Here is a 6,299-nt window from a genome sequence, read left to right on the forward strand (position 1 = left end):
AAAACCCTCTTATGTTTAACAAAGACACAAAAACAAACTGAAAAAAGAAACCACAGAATGTGAAAAGATATTTATAACTCATATAAATGACAAAGGAATTTATTTATTTTTCTAAGTAAGTGAATAGAAGAATGAACAAAGTCCATTAACAGGCAATTCAAATAAAAAGTAACCTAATACTAAACATATGAAAAGATGCTCAACTTAACCAATAATTAGAGGGGAAAAATAACAGTGAGATGTCATGTCAGATTGGCAAAATTTAAATAATGACAGTACCAAGAGTAACAGTAACTATCATAGACTGCTAGTAAACATGTGAATTGGTACCGCTATTTTGGGGAGCAATTGTGAAATATCTCATAAAGTTGACATCATAATCTCTAAATTAGCAGTTCTACTGGTGGGTATATAACTGGGAGAAAATTTGACATGTGTGGAAGGAGATGGGTGTAAAGATATTTATTGCAGGTTTCTAATGAAAACGATTTAAAAGTAGAAATGGCATTCAATAGAAGAGCAGATTAATAAATTATGACATAGTCATATACTGGAATACTATATAGCATCTGAAGAGAACACACTAGAGGTATCTGGGTGGTACAGTCGGTTAAGCGTCAGTCTCAGTTTCGGCTCCCCTTGTGATCTCAGGATCGTGAGATTGAGCCCCACATTGGGTTCTGTGCTGAGCATAGAGTCTGCTTGAGGTTTTCTCTCCCTCTCCCTCTGCCCCTCCTGCTCCTACTCTCTCTCTCCCTCTAAAATAAATAAATAAATAAATAAATAAATAAATAAATAAATAAATATTTTTAAAAAATGAAAAGAATGCACTAGAGATACATGTATTAAGGTGAATTATCAAAAGCATAGATTGCAACACAAAAAGCAAATGGCAGAATGATACATACAATAGCACACAATTTAAGTAAACTTTAAAAACCAGTCGATAGTGCCGCATGACGTAGTATTCTCTATGTTGATGAATACACAAATACCAAGTGAAGATATAAATTATACCTAAACGTTTAATCTGTGACTATGGTGGGAAGTCATAAATTATATGTATTTAGGTATATATAATTATATTTGTTATTACTTATGTGTCATCTTTATTATATATACATATATCGAACACGCACACCACACTGACACCACTTCCCTGGCATGGTTTCAAATAAATTAAGAACTGATTGGGGGTCGTTTTTAAAGAACATGAGACAACAGTCCCACTTCTCAATACAAATGCCACACCCAGTCCCTATCTTCCTGCCCCTCACTTGGCATGGGAAAGGCCAGGATCATTTCACATTTGTCTTCTCATCCTCAGCATCTGAACAAATGAATAAAGTAATGCTTCTCGAAGTATTCTTTACATTTAGAATGTGATTGTCCACTGTCTGCCATGTTTTCAGGGTGAGTGTCAGAGTATTTCTGAGAGACCTGAACTATCTTCAGAGGTGATTCGTTAAAGAATCAGATACTGCAGTTTTCAAATTAGATATATTTCAATTAAAATGATTTAAACTGGAACTATCAAAGCCATAGAACAATTTTCTATAATTACATTTTCCCTTTCAGCTGGAAATAAACTTGGAAGGTGAGGTTTATACTAAAACAAAGGAGAAATTTCAGAGTCTGAAAATAAATGAGCTAAACAGAATTCCCCTTCCTTCAAGTTCTGAAGATAAGCTACAGCTTTCATAAAGCACAAACTCATTACTGGAATTCACTGTGTTGGTTCATTTTGCCTCTGTTTACTGTGTGGCATCAACCTGAGAAGCTTGATTAAAACAGTTGTGTCAGAGGCCTTGATGAGTTAATGCCCAAATGGGTTTTAAAGTCTTAATTCTTCATTCAACTAGTAATTAAAATCCAAAGCTTAACTCAGCTAAGACTTTTTTTCTTCCATTCAACAGGTAGCATGCTTGTCATGGCAGGGGGTTTCTAAACTCCTTAAGCCCTGATTAAAATATTTTTACAAACACAGTACACAATCACCTGATAATATGTAGTTGGGGTTTTGTTTTTTTTTTAAATCTTGTGTTAAAAACATAAGCTGATAACAGCATTTTTTTTTCTTTTCTACTAATTTGACTCTACCAATTAGTTTTACTGAAGATTTATGTCATTGAAAAAGTAATTCATACTATAAAAAATCTGGAAACTCCAGAAAACGAGCAAGTGGAAAAATTGATAAAAACTCCATAGCCCCCTCACTTAAAGTTTAAACTCTTATTTTAAAGTTGATGCTTTTCCTTTATTTTCATTTAATTGTTTCTGAATGCAGAGCATTTTGGTTTGGGTTTTGCATCATTATAACACGGCACAGCATCATTTTGGGGTTTTGTTTGTTTTGTTTTTAAGGAAGTGATACAAGCCTAAAAAGACTTTCAGGCCAATAGGGTTTACCTGATTCTTTTCTTCCTTGAAGCAGGATAAATAAATCAAACTTTGGTTGCATTTTCTTTGGCATGATTTTTAGTTAGTTTCTTTAGCTCATTCTTTAGCTCATGTAGGACTTGAAAGCTGTACATTGTAGCCAAAAGAAGAGGGACTTTGGAATCTCACCAACCTGGGTTTGAATACTAGTTTCACTTTCTGGTAACTGTATGTCTTAGGTGTGTTCACTGTAACAAATATGTACTTGGGCTATTTTTTTTGTGTGTTACAGACACTTATATTCAATCTGAAGCCATGTAGTTAAGCTCTGGGAACCCCTCTTTTTTACTCTGTCAATGAGTCACACACCCTCCCTAGCATGACTGATGAAGGTACTAAAGGAGGCATATGAGAAGTGTGCATCACCAACTACAAATTTCACTAAATAATGCTGATTTTAGTCACTTAGAAAAGTCTCCATTGATTTTAAACACGTGAGCTTCAAAGTACCCACACAAGCACTGTTAATGACAGAAATAAAAGTAATTAATTCCAAAGGAGCTGATTCACTCTGAAGAAGGTATTTTAAGTAAATCAACAAGAGTTTTCCTCTTTGCTTGGAAGAGCTGTAGCAGCCCAGAAAGTTGAGACATATTGGAGGAGGGGGAGGAAGAGAAAGTGGAAGGGAAGGAAAGAAAGATGAGGAGAGAGAGAGAGAGAGACCCAAGGAGAAGAGGGTGGGGAGGAGGGAGGAAGGAAAAAAGAATGGATTTGACTTTGATAGGGAGACTAAAGAAATGTATGCAGTATGACTTGATTAGAAGAAATGCAAGTGTCTATAAATAGCTAAAAAGATTCAAATCCTAAAAGAAGAGAAACGGACATCAGACAAGAAAGCAATACTAAAGCATAGTTGCATTGGCCAGCATCAGGAAAGGATGAATTGGTCCCATGGCTGGGTGGGATGGTCATTGTGATTGTATTCCAATAAACAAACCTTTTAGGAACAAAGCAAAACACTAATTGCCCTCTCAGATATGGAAATCTGGAAAAAGTTTGTGGCACCTCAAGTCCTTTGGGTTAAATAGCTTTTGGGACTAGTCTAACCCTGAGTGACAGCCTATCACTCAAAACAGTCCTAAAGTTGGCCAACTCCCCTCCTCCACCTAATTGTTTTCCCCTGAACACCTCTGACCAGAAAAGGAGGTTAGAGCTGAGGAGGAAGGGAAGCAGTGGTATGCCTTCGTGGCATTGTGAAGTAACTACTGATCGTAATGAAATAAATAACCGCATCATTGTATTTGTCCTCCTGATCCTTTCAATAAACAGAAAAGAAATGCATATTTTATAACAAAATGTATTTGTTCATCAGTACTAAGTTGCATCAAGTTGGAGTTTTTTTCTTTGCTGTTTCTAAAAAAAGAGCATATAAAATGTAAGGGTTAAAATGTACACAGTGTGTAAAGGCTAATGCAGACGTGAAACTCTGGGCTTGGGTTTGGAGGCCCACAGGTTTGCAGGGTAGGTTCATGTGGGTCACTGGCTGGACAGCCAGCCCTTCAGCAGCTTCTCCTCGGATCCCTCCTCCCAAAGGCAATGTCGCTTTTACTATAAAGAAGTGGAAACTCCTTTGATAAGTCTTTCAACTTCATTATTGAAACTTGTACGTGGTACTCTACCTAATTCTCTGGTTTACAAGTTTCGGTTTTATCTCTTTAAGAGGATTGCCAGCTCTTTTATTTTTTTATTTTATTTATTTTATTTTTTATTTCTGGATTGCCACCTCTTGATGGCACATTTGAAAATCTTCTATATTTCCTTCCCCTTTCTTTGCTCTTCTCAGGTAGGTTTGACTTGGTTTTCTGTAAAGACTGAACCTAAATCATGACTTTTTCTATCCTTTACTCAGTTATAATCAGTACCACTTTTAACCAATTGTAAATTCAGGGTATTTTTTTTCTTTTTTTCTGAAATGTGAAAAGCTTCATCTTTATTTAGAGGACTTTAATCTGAGGTAGCTCTCTCATATATTGTAAATTATTTCCTTTTATGAAATGTGGAAAAGAGTTTAAAAGAAGGCAATGAAAATAAAAAATGTAAAAATACAGAATCTTTAAGTAGAGCTAAGATAAAATTACATTAGTAAGAAAGTAACATTAAAACGGAAACACAATCCATGATGGCAAAACTTTTTTTAATATTTAAATACCAAAAAAGTTCAAGTTAGGAATGTAAACAGAAAATGAGATAAATGTATAAGAATGGAATACATTCAGGGAATGATAGTTTTTAAAAGAAATATATACAAGAAAGAGGCAGATACCATAAGTTTTGGGATGCCCTATTTCTTAATGTTTTCTTTAAGAATGAGGTTTTAATTATCAAAGGAATGTTTAAAATGAATTATTGCATACATGTATTACATTAAACAATCTATTGTGAATACCGTGTATCAATCATTTGATACCTTTGAAGTTTATACTTTGACATCCTCAAAGCAATGAAGAAAAATCAAATTCAAGCCCTAGGGTATAAACGGGAACAGGGAAAGGTCAGGTTGAATTTTTTTCCATGTTAATGATGGTGAGAGTGGGTTTAATTCTTTATTGAACAAAGTGGACCTTTGTTTTGATACAGTTTCTCTTCTTTAGAAAATTGGATGAAAACAGCCGACTTAACAGCAGACGAGAGAATTTCTTGCTGTAAGAAACAAATGCAATGCGTAATCAAATTAAGAAGTGCCACAGAAATCCACACAGATAGGATGGAATGCCAACTGGCTTGGGCACAAAGCTCCTGGCTTTGTTGAAAACATCCAGATGCAGCGAAAATATGACATTTCTTTAAATATCTTCCTCTCTCTTTTTTGTTGTATTGCAAACATTTTGGTTACGGGTTCCCCTGCCATGCTCTCCCCAATTTACTAATAGCAGACAAATATTATAGTTCTAAATTCTTTGGCCTGTTACAACTGGCATAACTTGTTTATTCTTCTTCCAAGGAATATTTTATGTCTAACCTTTCTTCATATTCTGATGCATACTGATAACAAAAGGATCTCCAGTACTTTTTGTTTCAGATTAGAAAAGAAAAAAAAAGATATCACACATCATGTACAGTCCAAAATAAACAAAACTGAAATGCTTTCAAGCATCTGGTTTGCTCTAGCTTTCAAAGTACTGGGACTTTAAAGGAGATTCTTTTTTTTAAAAAAAAGCACTTTAGTAATGGAGTAAATTAAGGGAATAAAGATTTCTATTATGAGAAGGAAACAATTTTTCTGAACATTTCCGTTTTTTAGTCACTTATGTTCAGTAATTTTTTTCTCCATTCTTATTTAAAAACATGTGAATAGAGAGGTCTTATTTCAGGGGCACCTGGATGACTCAGCCTGTTAAATGTCTGACTCTTGATTTCTGCTCAGGTCATGATCTCAGGGTTGTGAGATGGAGATCCCCTGTTGGGCTCCTCACTGTAAGTGGAGCCTGCTTGAGATTCAAGAGTCTCTCTCCTCTCTCAGCCCTTCCCCCATCTCTCTCTCTCTTTCTCTCTCTAAAAAAAACAAAAAAAAACAAAAACAAAAAAACAAGTTCTTATTTCAAACTATTATAAAAATGTTTTCCCTTGAGTAATTAAAATAGTCTTCTGGATTAGAAACTGATAATGATAGAGTTTATTGATTTAACACTATTTTTGACTTTCAATGGAAAAGTAATATATCTTTTGTCTTAACTATTTTGTAACATAGAATAATAGCACAGCATTTTTCCCCTCCCCATGCCTCCTATTTCCAAATTATGTTCCTGTGTTAATTATGAAGCACTCTTTTTTCCATTCGTGTAAGGAAAAAACTGCAACACCCAATTCCAAGATTTATATAGATTTATCACTTTAAGCAGAAATAATTTTGAGACAAAAAT

The 6,299-nt window shown here is 34.6% G+C and overlaps 1 long non-coding RNA gene across 1 annotated transcript in view; it reads left to right on the forward strand.

Moving 5' to 3' along the window:
• LOC119866408 overlaps positions 1 to 5,770 on the forward strand; it is a 91,706-nt gene extending 85,936 nt beyond the window's left edge. Inside the window, exon 3 of the long non-coding RNA XR_005379977.1 lies at positions 5,031 to 5,770. This is a non-coding gene — a long non-coding RNA (uncharacterized LOC119866408). The remainder of the gene's footprint in view (positions 1 to 5,030) is intronic.
• Positions 5,771 to 6,299: the final 529 nt, after the last annotated feature.

The sequence above is a fragment of the Canis lupus genome, chromosome 27, assembly GCF_011100685.1.
Source record: "Canis lupus familiaris isolate Mischka breed German Shepherd chromosome 27, alternate assembly UU_Cfam_GSD_1.0, whole genome shotgun sequence".
NCBI lineage: Eukaryota > Metazoa > Chordata > Mammalia > Carnivora > Canidae > Canis > Canis lupus.